This window comes from Atractosteus spatula, chromosome 3, assembly GCF_055471065.1.
Source record: "Atractosteus spatula isolate fAtrSpa1 chromosome 3, fAtrSpa1.hap1, whole genome shotgun sequence".
NCBI classification, from domain to species: domain Eukaryota; kingdom Metazoa; phylum Chordata; class Actinopteri; order Semionotiformes; family Lepisosteidae; genus Atractosteus; species Atractosteus spatula.
The window spans coordinates 63,811,236-63,828,103 of record NC_142708.1 but is presented as its reverse complement, the minus strand read 5'-3'; the positions used below and the strand labels follow the sequence as shown (position 1 = coordinate 63,828,103).

Genomic DNA, 16,868 nt, shown 5'->3' with positions numbered 1-16,868 from the left:
AACAGGTGTGTTTTACACACACCTTAGACTACTTGCAACTGAGCCATAGAGAGTTCCAACACAACAAAATGGAAAAGACGAAAGCAACTAGAGCTTCATTATATTATTATACATTAAAACAAATGCATTATACTAGGAGAAAATGCACTGTACTCACTGGACTGGACAAAATAACTCCATTTTCAAGTAATGAAAATCAAAACAAAATGTTTTGACAGTTTCGCCGCAAGGGCTGGATTCCTTTTGCAAACTGAATCTAAACCAGTAAATCACACTGATCATCTTCTTAAGGTGACAAAGATAATATGTCCTTTCACACTTTTACTGTATATCATATGCTTTGCTTCCCCAACATGCTGAATGCATGAATGAATGGGAGTGATTCTCTCTCTCTCTTAACAAGAATGAGCTTGTTTTGCTCTATCATTAAACAAACAAATAATTCTGCCTTTTGAGAATTTTTACCAACGGGTCTTAAAATACTTTCTCACTGTGCAACAATTTAAACATTTCAATCTGCTGTCTTGGCTAAGGTCTAGTTTCAAAACGTCAAAAATATTAGCTTTGACATTTTAGCACCCGTTAGCATCTGTCACCTCAAAAAAACAACAGATTTTAAGTGCTTCAAATTTACCAATACAACGGTGCAACTGTGCTGGAGAACACATTTCCCTCAATATTTACAACATCTTTGGCTTTTGATATTAGTTCTTTTGGAGAATTAGAGACAGAAGAGAAACAAAGCTTTGTTTTATAGCACTCACTGACCAGTACCCTACAGCAATGTTAATGTCTCTTATTAGTCTTACAAATCCACCAGCTGTGATCCAAATGCTTTCTACGTTCCTGCACGAAAACAGCAAAAGATAAAGAAGAAAAAACTTTCTTTGGCTTGAAAGTAAAAGACCCAAGAAGGGTCTCTTTTCTCTCTTTTTCTTGGCATCAGCTCTCTGCTCTGCTTTACCTATTTTCTCCCAGTTTGCCTCGCATGTCTCTTTCAGCCCAGTGCTAGGCAACGCACTGCAAAAACAATGAGATCGGGATCACTATCAGCGTCAAAGACCCTTTAAGCCACTACACGCCGCCTTTTGTCAGAGAATTCCCTTCTGACAAACTGCACAGTAACCAAAGCCTGTGTGATCGCAGGCTGGAAGGCACAGAAATCTCTATCCTGGGACCATCACTGTGTTCAAAGAGATGTGTGTCTGGCTACTGCCAGACACTATTGTTGCTCGATTATTTCTGAATTGCAATAAATTTGTCAAGTGTAATGGTGATCTGAGGAAGTTTCCACTTTTGGTAATAAGATAAGCGTAACAGCCAATTTTTTGACCGCATTCCAGCTACAGACAAGCGGCCCCTTTCTGAGGAGCCCCTACAGCAATCCCCTGCATCTGAGCAGAGGCAGCCTGACACTTCATTTCCTCTGTGCACAGTGGAGCAAATAGGCTCCGTCTGTCACAAATCACAGCCAGGAAGCCCACTGTCGTTACTCACATATCTAGAACAAGACCGGCCTTGCAGAAAAGGAAAATTTGACCATCTGTCTGCCAGTAGATAAGAGAACAAGATGTCTAAAATCTTAATCTGTACTAGGTACGCAAGAGTGGTTTAACTAGCGGAAGGAGAATGCACCACTACTGTATATGCAGCATATCACAGTATTTGAATGTATTTTCATATATTGGACAAGATTAGAATAACAACATTAAGTAAGTGTATCTGCACAGACACGTACTGTATACAGTATAAATATTGTGATTTTAAAAAACATTGAAATCATGCACATTATAATGATCTGAAATTACTTTCTCCAAAGACAACAGAGCTGGCAAAAAAACAGCAATAAACAGAATAACAACTGGATACCATGAAGGCACACCAGCCTAATGACACCTAACTCACATCTCACTTCGCACTTTATAGTCTCATGCTGTGATCAAGGCCATAATGATAAATCAGAAATTCAGAGATTTAATTTTGCTCCTTTGAAGCAAAGAGAGGAAAATAAGAAAACTCAGCTCTAGGCCCATGCACATGAGTTAGAGCCTGCCAGGGCTCTATGAACCTCAAAATACTGAAAACATATATACCGTAATTACAAAATCCTGACAGCTGAACTGTTCGCATTACTACTAAATAAAGCTGTGCACCTTTCTGAGTTCCCCACATGTTTCCTTTTAAATTTTCTCAGGAGCACAAGAGGTGAATTCAAACTTCAAGCCTGTGAAACCACATACCATCCATGTTAGGAGATTTTATAGACATTTTTATTAGGGCGGGTCCATGCACACCTCCACTACGAACACAACCTGTTGTTTGACTGCAATTTACTAAAGCATTTAAACACAGCACTGAAAAAAGCCAAACAAAACAAACATCTTAAACTGCTGGAAAACCTTAACACTGTTTTAAAAAAAGGGTAAAACATAAATTTTAAAATAAATGGCACCCTAAACAGTATTATTTTTAAAGCCTTGGAATAGTGAACAATGAACAATGAAGTTATTAAGTTAGAATTAAATAAAACATACAGTATACAGTATATGTATTCCCAGGTAGACAAACTATGCAGACAGATGACAAACAGACTGAACACAGTATTGCAATGTTGAAGACCTGAACAAATACTGTAATATGCATGCTGAATGTGCATAAGTAAACCAAAATGGTATTGCACAACATGTATTAATTCAAGGATAGTAACATAGGCTTTAAATTATTATAAGCTTTACCCCCACATAACATTGCTCCTGTTCTTCTGTGCAGGACTATCATTGTACAATTAGGTCTGTTTAGCCCAATAGCTGTGTTTCAGCAGGGAACATTTACATTATAATTATTAGAAAGATGAAGCATTCTATTATAAAAGTTAATTATTTTTAGAGCCTTCTTTTTAAAAGCTTATTATTAATTAATTAGAGTGAAAATGTTGATACAAAGGGAATAAGTCTTGGTGAAAACAGCAGTTGAATTTTCTTTCATCTATGAAGTTAAAACGTATTCAACCCTTATATCAAGAATTCCTAGGGCACAACACCTGTGCAAGAATTCCTATCGGCTTTGCATTGTCCAATACAGATGAAACACAAATGAAGAAGAATTTGCAGACAACAATAAATCTATATAAATGATCTAAGACAATAAATCTGTTTTTGTTACTTCAGTCTGAAACAATGACTACCCCAGCCAGGATTAAAGCCACCTGCCTTGCACCTGTTACTGAAAGTAAATATTTCTGGCTTCCAACAAACTAGAATGCTCCACATTTATCAAAAGTTGCAATCACAATGCTTTTAATGATACTTTTAATATTTGTCATATATAGCACATAACCAACTCCACCTATTCAAAGCAAAAAACAAAAATGAAAAAGAAAATTGATAATTAATATTGAAATAAAAACGAAAAAGTCATGACTGCATTAAGTACTCCAACCCTTTAAAAAGTCCAATTTAAATTCATTAATGTGTAAAAATATTCCTATGGCCTCTATCTGTCACCCTATCTATCTGTGAACCTGAAGAGGTTCCTTGGTCAGGTAGTTATTTTCAAGCAAATACTCAACCACAAAGACTAAGGAACTTTCAAAGCAAATCAGAGACAAAGACAAGGGTATAAATATATCAAACAAACACTGTATATATCCCTGTGAGCACAGCCTTAATCATCTTGAAATGGAAGGTGAATTCATCTTTCTATGGGACAATGGTCCAAAGTACAAGGTCAAGCTACACTTAATAATAAGGTAATAATAATCTAATAATGATAATGTTGCTTTATTAGCCATCTGCAATTTCTTGCATTAGGAATTAATCTTTTCGCATACCCCAGCTTGCTCTCCATGAGACACAGACACACAGACAGGGAGATAAGCTTGGGGTCAGAGCGCAGGGTCAGCCATTGTACAGCGCCCCTGGAGCAGTTGGGGTGAAGGGCCTTGCTCAGGGGCCCAACGGAGTAGGATTCCTCTGCCGGCTGCGAGATTTGAACCGGCAACCTTCCAACCACAGGCACAGATCCTTAGCCACAGAGCCACCGCTCCGCCCCCAGTCAATGTCAATGTAGTCAATGTCCTAGGCAAAACTGTACCAGGGTGGTCTGCAAAGTTAGAAAAGACTTGTAGCTGTAACTGCTTCCAAAGGTGCTACCACCAAATAATGAGTTCATGAGTCTGAACACTTACACAGCCATCATTTTTCAATTGTTTCTCTTTAGCTTTTGCTTACTGTAACTTATCCTTAGAAGTCTTCAGTCAGAGCATTCAGGATTTGAATAAAATATTAAGTTTAAAAAAATGTGTGTACATCATGAAATCACAAAGAATGGGACACCATAGGAAGGGTTGGAATTGTATTGCATGGCACTGTAACTGGGAAAAAAAGCAACATCTATGTGAAACACTTCAAAGAACAATCAGAAATGAGCCTCTGAGGGTCAGAGCCTAAGGGTCACAGATGAGGCTGAAGATGAAAGGCTGTGCTCAAGGCACAGACCACATCATAACCAAGACTGCCTTTCTTCCCTTGAACAAGTTAGCAAAAATGTACATTTTTGAAAAGCAAAGCTAAGTAAACAGATGTGTCACATACAGTACAAGGTCTGAATAAAGTAAACTTTAAAACCAAAAGTGATCTGGCTGTCAAACAATCAAATGAAAAACAAATCAAAAGTTTTGTGCCAGAAATCAATGTTAAACATTGATGACACAGTCATTGCAATGAAAACCCTGTCATGTCTGATAATGTTTCTTTAGAATGAAGGCCCCCTGACTGGTTTTCGGTCTCACTGTGTGGCCAGACAGTCTATAAAAAGACAGTCTGAGATTGTAATCAAACTACAAGAAACTCAGCTGCCCCTCAGGCTGTAAAAAACTCTTAATGAGGAGGACAAGAAGTGATCCCAGCATAGGAGTGAGTCAGTGGGTTTACATTTACACACTGAGCTCTCATGTCCCTACCATTTTAAAGGTCATAAACGCAATGGGACGCAGTCAAAATCTATAAAGCAAGTACCTGTGTGTCTAGTTTACTGTTTCTAAATTCCTTGTCACTTGTGGAAAGCACTTCAAAGTGATTGCCAAATACGAACATACGGTACTCAGTCTCAACTGCTGCACTCCAGCAGTGCTGTAGCTCTGATCTGAGTGAGTAAGAGACTGAATGGGGAAAAAGAAAGGAAACCACTTTGTGACAGGCTGTAATGTAAGGCTCACAATGTTTGCAGCATGCTGTTCTGTCTAGGTACAGAGTCTTGTCCTTAAGGAGAACATGTCCTGTCGTACAGGACGGCACATGAGAACTACGAACAGCCTGCAGTCAGTGCAAGTCATTTCATAGCTTAGGCTGAAGAGAAACTTCCAACTATACATTTGTCTTCGATATGGTGACTGGACAAGGGGTCTCAGATGTAACATTCCACACAGCAGCGTTTCGGGGATTAAATATTTTGCAGATGGAGACAGCAGGAGAATAAATACAAATATTTGTCATTCTAGCAAATTTCATGTGGTTCAGCTTGGTTATTTCCTGTTAATGTATGGCACGCATATTATCAGCAGTTTTTTAGGATAATTTATTTTCTCTGGACCTAATTTCTAAAACATTTTCAAATTCTCCTTCTCAGCAGGTTTGAGGCTTCAGACACCACATGACTGAATTGAAAGAAACACTTAACCCTTCCGCAGTAACTCTCTCACTCAGAGCTTACACGCTCTGACAGAACATACCTGTAGGAACAGTTATCAACCGGAAGAGCCATTCTGCCCATCTAGCTCGTTTGGTAATTAGTAGTTAATTGAACCAAAAATCTCATTCAGCCATTTCTTGAATAAAGCCAGGTAACTTGTTTTACACTCCCATAATCTTCTGGGTAAAGAAAACACAACCAGCTTTGTTTAAGCCTGAATACCTAGAACATGAAACTTAAGTGTCTCAAACAGCCATATCTAAACTTTTTTCCAGCTTTAACCATACAAAAGCAATTACTTCTTCAGAGAAGCACAGTCTTCCAGGTAGAGAAATAAACCAGACAAAGGTGCCAAAGATACACAACGAACATAACGATTTTTCTCAAAAAAGAAAAACAGGCAAGGGCAAACCATAAATTCAAATGCAAGAAAGAGAAAAATCTGAACACTGTGTCAAGAAATAAAATCAGATGACTAAATGAAATAAAGCACCTACATTTCATTCTGAGTCTTGCACCAGTTGTATTAATTCCAAATGAAAACAAAACAAATTTGAAAAAAAAATGTTAAAATTAAAAATATATGTTGAAATTTAACCCATACAGTACATATATATTTTCTATTGGAAATCACAGTTACTGTATTTAAGCTACCTGCAATTATTTTCGAAAAAAACAGACAGCACATTTTGTTCTGGGTCAAAAACCTTTGGAATGTGAGAACTGTTGCTCAACTCAACATATTAATGAGGGGCAGAAACAAAGAAAAACGGAACTGACAAACATGCAGAAGTCACAGCATAAAAGCCATCACGCATTGATCTTACAGGGATGCAAACTGATCCAATCCAACATTACCCTTAATCACACAAGAGAACGTTCAGAGCTCTGAAAATTTTAAGAAGTGGTGTGGACTACTGGTTTGCTGAGGTACAATATCTAAGTTGAATGAACACCATAATAATAAAAATAATAGCTGTAAATCAGAGCTCTCAATAAAATTACATTGGGCATCTGAAAACAGCTCATGGGATTTTAAAGCTTTACATAAGTTACTCTATAAGTGCACTCTACAGCTATTTATTAGAGAGAAAAAACATTCCCTCGGATACATTGCAGGTCTAGTGCCAAACCCACAGAACACTTCACAGGTTTTTAGGAAAACCAGCTATACATTTGAGCTCAGATTTAACATCTTAGCTCATACTAGAAATGCTTTTTTCCCGGTCAGACAAGATCTGGACAGGCAGTGGCAGCAGTAACCACTAACCATAGGAGCTGATGTACTGTAGGCTGCTGTGGGCCTGACAAGGTGAGTGGTGATGAAGACTCACTCATCCTATTCAAGGTGTGAAACCTAACAATGTTAGGATGAAATACATTTTCTCTCTATGCAACTGCTAAATTACTGTAACTTTTGTTTTTTGTTTTTTTTTGTTGCACAGACTTTATTTTCATTTTCATTTTGAAGAGATGGGGCATAAAACAAGAAGTTTTGTATTCAAATACAAAGTATTTGAATTGAAAAACCCAAGTGCCTGTAACTGTTTATATTACTCTACCTTGATAAAACCCAGGAATCTGTCTGTAGAATTGCAACCGCTTGAGCTTGAGCTTGTGTTTATTTTTCAAAAATGCAAAACATTCTAAAATGTCACAATGATTTTTTCCCAGGATAAATGCATAATGGCATCTTAGGAGAAGCACACATCTAAGAAATGCATGGTCCCATTTTCATTTAATTCTTAGTAATGGAATTCCACTTGCAAACATGACATAACTGCGTCTATAAAAAGACAAGAGAAACGTCATAGATGTGTAGAGGTTTGAAGGAATGCATGGTCTAAATATAGTGTACACTTCCTTTGGTAACATACTGTATCAGCTTGTTTTCTGAACAAGAAAATCACACACACAGTGCTGGTGCTTTTCTATCCTGAAAAGAAATTCTGTACAACAATTACAGACCAGCAAGAAAGGACCCTCTCAACCATGACTATAATTAAACAGTGTGAAGACTGGAGATATGTGGTAATCTGAAGTGTTGACACCAGGCCGGCTAACATAACGGTGAAATTTTACCAAAAAAGGCATTTGCACAGTATGTCTCAAACCATGGACAGGTTTGACAAGTCCTGGTGTCTCTCCTCATCCGTCTAATCAGCCTTCAGAAACTTGGATTCCAAGTGGTTGGAGTCTTTTGTCTTTCAAGACGTGATAGAGCTTTTGCTGTATCTCACTGCCTCCCCCTCTGCACAGCTACAGTATGAACTGATACAGTAGGTCTTTTCCTCCCAGTCCCCACCTCCCTACACCAGGGCGCTCTAAAGGCAAGCTAACAGCAAAAACACCTGGTGAATCCCACTGCTCAGCTCCTAAAATAGCACTGACATTTCTACACTTCAGCAGTACCTTGCACAGGATCTGGTGCACAATCCACCATCTCCGCAGAGAGATGATTCCCATGATCCATATCTTGTTTCTTTCTGTCTTGCGAGGCTGTTCCCAGAATCTTGAAATACGGAATCTCATGTCAACATAAAGATTAATTTTTGGTTGTGTGTGTGAGAGAGCAGGGATTTTTACCCATCTGAATTGGTATTTTAAAAATAGATTAACATTTTACAACTGGCTTAATCAGATTAAAAACATTTTAGACCATTTTAAAGTCACAAGGACACCTGAATGGCAAAACACAACATGCTTTGTTTTGCATGATGGAATTAGTCAAAAATAAGAACACGTTGGATGTCATTTACTGGGCTTGTTTCACTATGCAACCAGGAGATACAACAGATCAGTCAATAGTGTAATAATTACAAGCAACACGATACAAAGCAGTGCTTCAAGACAAAAAGCAAAATTGGAAGCTTGGAAATCTTCTTATATGTAGTTTGTAAACAAACCCCAGCCTAGTATGGAGTTAACTGACCAAAGGCTTGTTGTACTGGACCAGTCTGTGTGAGGGGTCACTTTTCGCCAAGTACGTGATGACCCAGCAGGAGCAGAAAAGTATCACTGCACCCTGTCAGGTGCAAGAATGGAGCAGAGTGTTGATCAAACCTGTCAAGCTTCAATTTATTCGGCACAGCGGCTCCCAAGGCAGAGGCAGTTCAAATTGTAGAACTAAACGGCAGTCAGGCAACTCTCTCTGATACTTACCAGGAATGGAGCCGATTGGCCAAATGGTTTTTAAACAGCAGGAGTCAGTGTTAGAGGGCATATTTCCACAATGAAGAAAAAGAAGTGGCAGTTAGGTGGCTTATGTGGTTTGCCCCATTCTCTCATATACAGTATTTATCCTGTCGGTACTAGAAAGTCTGGATTTAACTGACCTTACAGCAGGACCAGTCTGTGTGACAGGCCACATTTGTCAAAGAGGTTATATATATTCGTATAAGCTTAACATGCAGAAGTTACATAGTTATATTGTCACAGTCAGGTGCCTCAGCCAGTCGTGGCTGGCATCATCCAAATCGATAAAAGTGCCAGGGCATCTGAAGCGAGGGCAGGAGTATAGGATGTGGTCGGCCGTCTGCTCCTTGCCATCGCCGCATTCGCAAGTTGGGTCATCAGTGAGACCCCACTTGTGTAGGGTGGCCCGGAAACGGCCATGTCCGGTTCTTAGTCGGTTCAGCTTGACCCAGGCTTGTCTGGGTAGGTCATTTCCAGCGGGTTTGTTGGATACTTTGTCAATAAATTGTTTCAGTCTGTGGTTGTTATTATTCCACGCGTCTTGCCACTTTTTGTTAGCCCAATTAGTCCCATTGTCGTTGTTTGCTTCTTTCATAAGGCGCTTCATTGTGTTAGAAGGTGAGTGCCGGTTTTCTAATCGGAGGATTGTGGTGTTCTGGTTGCAGATGGCATCGTGCACAGGTGGTTGGAGTCATCCGAGGCTTTCAGTGCAAGGTTGATGCAACTTGCTTCTCTGCGAAGGTTAGGTCAGGAGATGCCGCTGAGAATCGGTAGCAATTCAGTGGGCGTAGATCTAATGCACCCGGTTATAATGCGGATGCTGTTGTTCAGGGCTGTGTCTACCTTCTTCGTGTGGCTGCTGTTGTGCCAGGCAGGAGAGCAGTACTCAGCTACCGAGAAGGCCAGAGAAAGCACAGAGGTGCGTAAGACGGTGAAATTTGCACCCCAGCTAGTGCCAGCTAGTCTTCGCAGGAGGTTGTTCCTTGCTTGGATTTTTGCTGCTGTTTGTTCGAGATGTTGTTTGAAGGTCAGTGAGCGGTCAAGGACAACTCCTAGATATTTCAGGCTTTTTTCAAATGGAATAGTTTTGTCTTCGCACTTGACATTGATGTTAGCAAGGCGATTGGCGAGGTGGAAAATGCTGCTCACTGTCTTGGTGATGCTAAGTCTGTGGAGCAATGCATAATAGCAATGTCTTCTGCGTATATGTACTTTTTGCCAGTTGTACATGGCAGGTCAGCTGTGTAGATGTTAAACAGCATTGGCGCCAGCACCGAGCCTTGTGGGACGCCATTCTTAAGGTAAAATTTCCTGGAGGTCAAGGGGGTCAAGAAGAGCTACTTCCTTGTAGTGACCTCCGGGCACCGTCTCTGACGGCAAAAAGCTCTTCAAATCGAACTTACCATGCAATGTCAAAGAGGTTCATGACTTGTCACAGGGAAAAACTTTGGTTGCTCAAAAGAAGGCTCTTATGAGTTTATAGCTTAGTTATAATATGTTAACTCACATTTTACTTTCCTAAACTGAATAACCTGAAGATCCCTTAATGTGGTAGGACCTACAATAATCAAAAACATAAAGTCAAATATTCCATTAAACATTAGCTCCTTATAAAGAGTTTCTAAAGAAAGAGCCAGGTACTGTCTAGGCCAAACTCCCAAGTCTTAAATGATAAATTCCCTTTCAAGAAAGAGTCCCTGAGTAAATGACAAGCCCTCCCACATACAATATAACAGGAAAGGAAAAACAGCCATCAGAACAACTGCAAACAAATAGAGGCCATTAGGCCCATCTAGCCCAAGCCAGGATCTTCAATTGTATAGACCTAAAAGCACTGAAATGCAAGGAAACTGTGGTGTTATTGAAACAGCAGCACAAAGCATATATAGCCCATGAATCCATGTATGATAAATACAGTAGTCCTCTTCACAGTTAAACATCTCTCACTTGTATAAATCATGATAAGAAACAAATTATCCAAACGTACCTGTCAGAAGAAGTTTACTTATTTACTATATTTCCAGATACATCTTAATTCTACAAAATGTGACTGAAATGCAATTTGGCCTAAGCATAACCAGCTCCTTCCTTTCACATCTGGTTTAGACAAGACTTGCAGATTACGACATTAGTGAATAGAGCATTAACTATGTGGGGTCAGCAAGCTTCTGCATGTCAAAGTAACCACAAAGCTCAAGGCAGAGCCAGTGCTTTACACACCTCTGCAAATGCAAAATGAAGGCTGTCGTATGAATAGTCAACGAACCTCAATCCACTGCTCCTTTCAGTGAAACCAGCTGAATCCTGTGCACAGCCTCCAAACGAAAACTTAAAATGTGATAGAAAAAGGTCAAAACAGCAAGAACAATCAACACCCTCTTTGCTGAAAATCCATCTTTGTTACATTACAGTGCCAGGCATATCACTAACATGGGGCAGAGCGGTGGCACTGTGGCTAAGGACCTGCACCTGTGGCTGAAAGGTTGCCGGTTCAAATCTCGCGGCCGGCAGAGGAATCCTACTCCATTGGGCCCCTGAGCAAGGCCCTTAACCCCATCTGCTCCAGGGGTGCTGTACAATGGCTGACCCCGTGCTCTGACCCCAAGCTTATCTCCCTGTCTGTATGTCTGTGTCTCATGGAGAGCAAGCTGGGGTATGCGAAAAGACAGAATTCCTAATGCAAGAAATTGTATATGGCTAATAAAGTGATCTTATCTTATGGTGTTGTTTAAACATGACATCATGTCAAGATAAAACATCCACTAACAGATCTGTTATTACCTCTTACATGAGATATGTTCTGTTTGTGCATCCCATGCAGAGAGTGTGCTATAGTACATAAAAAGGCAAGTCACCCATGAACAGGCCTGCTCGTAGTCCATCTTCTCTGAGTCCTGAAGCAGAGAGGCAGTTAAAACAGAATACTCATACCATGTGAGACCTGCACTCCGAAAATATGGCTTCTCCATGTTAAGTCGTAAACTTGTGTTTTTCTGATTCTGGGAAACTGCTTAAGCAAATGTCCTGACTTTAAAGGCTTCTATTGCAAATTTAAAAAAGATAAAATGCTGCTTAGGGCTGCTTAAAGCTCTCATTTTGAAACCATCAGCAACACAAAGACTTCAACAATCAAATAACCTGGTGTTGGTTACTTATTCAGTCCTCTCACAGCAAATACAGTATCTCTGATTGAAAAGTAAAAAAAAAACACTCAACACTAGACCTGAAATGGAAGACACTAGTATTTGGATAACAGATAAAAACATATTTTAACTTTTAACTCTCCTTTTGGGTTTGTTTTAATTACAGTAATTGGCTGAGTCCTGAGAGACGTGCAAGACAAACCACAGAGAGCGGTGCACAGACAGTGTCAAAGGGAAAAACAGATCACAATCGCTCAATATTGCCATTAAAAACCACAAGATTAGTCTGAGACTTAGTCTGAGATTATCTATCATGTTTCAATTTAATTTTAGAAAAGTTTGATACTTTTGCAGGGACATACCAGGTACACATTTAAAACTTCTCTTTTGAAGTTATTCATCAAGTTAATTCAGATATGTGTGATTCCTGAATTGTGGAACTATGATTCCAAAAGAATCACAGCCATAAAGAAACATTAGTTTAGTCTCTACTTGTGAGATGGCATCTACATTACCATCCTTTTACACTGATGAAGCAGAACAGCCATAAACCATCACCTGATCACGTTTATCACAGTGAGGATCGCCGCAAAGAATAGCCCAGCCTGTCCACAGGGCAAGCAGAACCATTCTTTACAACAACGATTAAGTTTAAATCCCACTTAAGAAAGTTAGTTTAATGTCCTTCAACCCCAACCCAACAGAGAGGAATGAAGAATATACAACAAGGTAATCGCAAAAATCCTATTCAAGTGCATTTGTTTTCAACAGGCATAATTATTCTTTTGGGAAAAGCTTAAACTATATACATATTAAAGTATTATAGCCAGCACTGTCATATTTACTGTATATAACAGCCTTTTTTTGTTGTTCCCCACAATCTGCCATAATGCTAGTGATCCCTCCTCTGTCACTGCACATCTGAGCACAGTGTCACAATAAGGCAGATTCTGTCTTCTTGTCTTCTTACTTGGATGGAGGTCTTGCAAAAAAAACCGGCAGAAAAGCATTAAAAAGGAAACAGCAGTATTAGAATCAAGCTGCAACGGTCTCTAAACAACTTAGCAGATTGCACAACCTCAAGAGAGCCTGGGACTGACTTCAGCGGCGAGACAGAGGCCGCGCACTGGCTCAGGGAAAAGAAGGAAGCAACTCATTTTCACAAGAACAAACAGTTTGGAAGCCAACTCCCATCAATCCTGAAAGAAGGAGCAATCAGGAGATCCGTTTTGGATTTGCACAAGGACCCGCTTATCCGATATGACCCGAGCAAGACGGCTTGTCTTCGTCTTTGAATTAATTTGATGTAATTCACAGGAGCCTGCAAGGTTCTGCAGCTGCCTTCACGAGACACTGTACTGTCCCCATGAACCCCAGTCTCAGACGCGCCCGACACGCAGTCAAGACCTGCAGGGGAACCGAGTCTGTCGAACAAACGTTCGACAGGGCCCACATGAAGAACATGCACGCTGGCATACATGGTCTGAACAAGACACAATTCTGTACAGATGAGAAAAAAAGTTTATACTGAACATTATGGAATGGGGAAAAGCTTTTATAGCTGTTGTTTGACTGAAACACAGGTTGTATTAAGTTTCTACAGGTTGTCGCTATAGCCTGTTTCAGCTTCACCCTGCAGGTATACTCAATACTGTATTTACAGCACACTGGGCAGATGTGAACTAGCACCTAGAAATTCTTTAAAGATAACCAACATTTTCACAACAAGACATGACCTGGTGGAGAATGGCTTCAGGGCAAAGGAAGACGCAGTATTTCAGACAACAGTTCTAAAAACAGTGGTGTTTCCTAACAAATAACCAAACAAACAAAAACAAAATATTTCCAATTGACATTAATTGACTCCACCTCATTTAATAATTCACAAAACAAATCTTACTCATAAATGTTTAATGTATAGCGTTTAATGCACAGGGGTCATGGGAAATAGGTTGAGTTCAACAATTGCACCACCTCATCTGATCCTAAACTCCTGAAATATGAAGCTCTGGAAAGAGTTTTTTTCTGAGGTCATCACAGGCCAACCTTGCTTTTAAAATTAGTGTTCCTGAAGAGGAAAGAGCATTAAATGGCACATTTCAGGAGAACAGGTTCTTATGAAACTACCCCTTTCTCACCATCTGTTTGGAAAATGATATAAATAACTTCCTTCAGCAGGAAAAGCTTTTATCTGTTTTTGTTAAGGGTTGGTGTTGTTCCCAGATAAATGCTAGTCACAACAGAAAACCATCACTCAGTGTCAAAAAAGAAAGGGATTGTTTTTTAAGATAAAGACACTTCCCAACATGCATAATCACCACTTGAAATACCCTATCTTTTATACTTTGACAACTTTCATTTTAACACAGAAAAGCACACAAGATTGATACAAATAATCTTGATTTGGGGTGAAAATAGCAGGCCCAAAAGTCTGATGCTTTTCTTCAGCAGTAGCAGCCACAATTTTTATTTTCTCTTTGGATCAGGTTAATTCAATAGATATCGCAGTATAAATGAACAGTTTTTAATTCATTTTAACTATTCAACAGATAATATTTCCATAAAACAGAAAAGACAAAAACAATGTAAAACATACTGTATCTAGTCACTTTCAGACATAAGGCTTGGGTCTAAAATGTGGATCAACATTAACAACAGTGATTCTCTTGTTGATCCTTAGCCTTTTATCCCAGACTCTCTCCTCTTCCTCAAGGGAACACTCTGGACCAATTATACACATGCCGTTTTCTTTTGATTGGCCAAGAAAATAAGCTGTGTCCCAGAGCCCTGTATCAGTTAGTCTCCAGTTTTTTGTCCAGAGTGAATTAACACTCAAAAACATACTGAATGCTCTGCTTGTGGTTCCCATCCCTGCATCTTGTAACCAGTCTGTGCAGATGAGCTCTTCATCCACATTACCAAATCACCACAACAATGCATGAGCCTAACATCAAAGAACTGCCTTTAAAGTGGACTGTAAAAATATTTTCTTTCTACCAGAGCAGGAAGAAGCAGCCCTGAAAAATAAGCTGATGGAAGTGCTCGGCCAAAAGTTCACATAACGCTGGGTCACCTCTGCTACTCTGTCCTGTATCTCAGCAATACATTCTGTGCCTGCCATGCTGCCAAACAAGATTAAACAAACAGTTTCCAATAATACATTTGGAACATCAAAGGTGATGCCAAGATTAACTTTTAAAGGCTCTATAAATAACACCTAAAGCTCTATTCTCTTCATCCAGTCTTATCAGTCTGATACACAATCATCTGATGGCTGACCAGCATTGAGCCAATCCAGGCCGTGAGTTAGTGCACTGAACACATCCTGTTCAGCTGTGCTGAATCAGTCGAACAGGGATGCCTTCAGAAATGCATGTTCATTTGCCTGGAACATCTAAACAACAGTCAGTTAAACTGCTGCATTATCTAGATCACAGGGAACATAGGAAAACTTTTAACTGTCCTGTACACGATGTGTTAAAATATGCATTACAGTATGTCCTTGGACAATGATATTAAGAAGGCTCCAGCACATCATAATTTAATCACAGAAATGCAGTTTCATTGGCAGACAAAATATAGGTTCTTCAAGGCTGACAGTAAAAAGTAACAGATACAAAATAGGTTCAAAGGTCACCAACAAACACAGACAGAAACGGACAAAATGAAGCAATGCAGGCACGACAGTTAAGTGTTGCTAATGTTACTGAGAGTCGTGTTTATTTTTGGCCTAAGTCTACAAGAGTCTTCAGTTGGATTTTAAGAAGCAGAAGGTCTTCCTTTAAGGATTCTTAAATGGTTAGAAGACTGAAGTTGTGAACTAGAAATGCTAACCCCCTCCTCACATTCATTTTCCGTTTGGTCTGAAGTTTTTGGCCTGGTCAGAGGTGTATGGTACAGGCATACATATAGATATGGATATATCTATAACATATTGAGTTGGATATGGACATGTTTACTGTGAGCATGTTGCAAAAGCCCTGATTATTCTTCCTGATGTCCCTCAGCTGTCCTATCAGCATTTGTTATGCACACCACCCAGAAACATCACTGAACCCCTCCCTGGTTTAGCTTCAAGCTTATCTTACATACATATCAAGCACTGCTGTGAGAAATTAATAGCAAAGATCTTCAGATCACAGTCTTAAATCTATTCTAACATCCGTAGAAAATTCTAAACTTTTAATTTCAACTTGGAAGAACAACACCCAATAAAACTGCAAAAAATAATTTGTTAATGGGCCAATAATGGCTTCCAGACTTTTTGCGAGTGTGACTGAATGTGAACTCCCTGCCACATTCTTGCTATAATTCAAGACTGCAGCACCTCCCAAAACACATTCACAGGCTCCACAAGCCTGGTGCCTGTGCTGTTGTGGAAAAGAGCCACAAAGATCAGGATACAGCTCATTAGCTTCTTATTCACTTATTTTCTGAAGCCAAGCTCATTACACAGGTACATAAAAAATGCAAACAACTGCACTGTTCATTGCATTTACAGGTATGTGTAGGTGGGTCAGCCACTCTAGCATGGCAATCAGCAACAAGATTATTTTTTTTCCTCACAAGTACAGTGCAGAATGACATAGGGATGAAATCCTGGTGACTTCAAACAACAGAAATATGAATTACATACTGTATGATCAGGACAATACTATAAGTATAAGAGGATATCAATATCTGCCCCATGAAGCCAGTTCATCAGGGGAGCCCCAGAATATAAAATTATACTGTAAAACCACAAAGGTGTGCATACTGTAAAGGTTTGTACAAACGGTGATGCTGAATGCCCCTGAATACAGTGCCGAAATCAATCTCACAGTCTGCCCTTCAAATGACTTG

General features: G+C 39.5%; 1 protein-coding gene across 11 annotated transcripts in view; it reads right to left on the bottom strand.

The window, feature by feature from the left end:
* The window catches only part of LOC148838161 (PDZ and LIM domain protein 5-like), a 126,748-nt gene that overhangs the window by 92,856 nt on the left and 17,024 nt on the right, over nt 1–16,868 (bottom strand). The gene's annotated exons all lie outside the window — the stretch shown is intronic.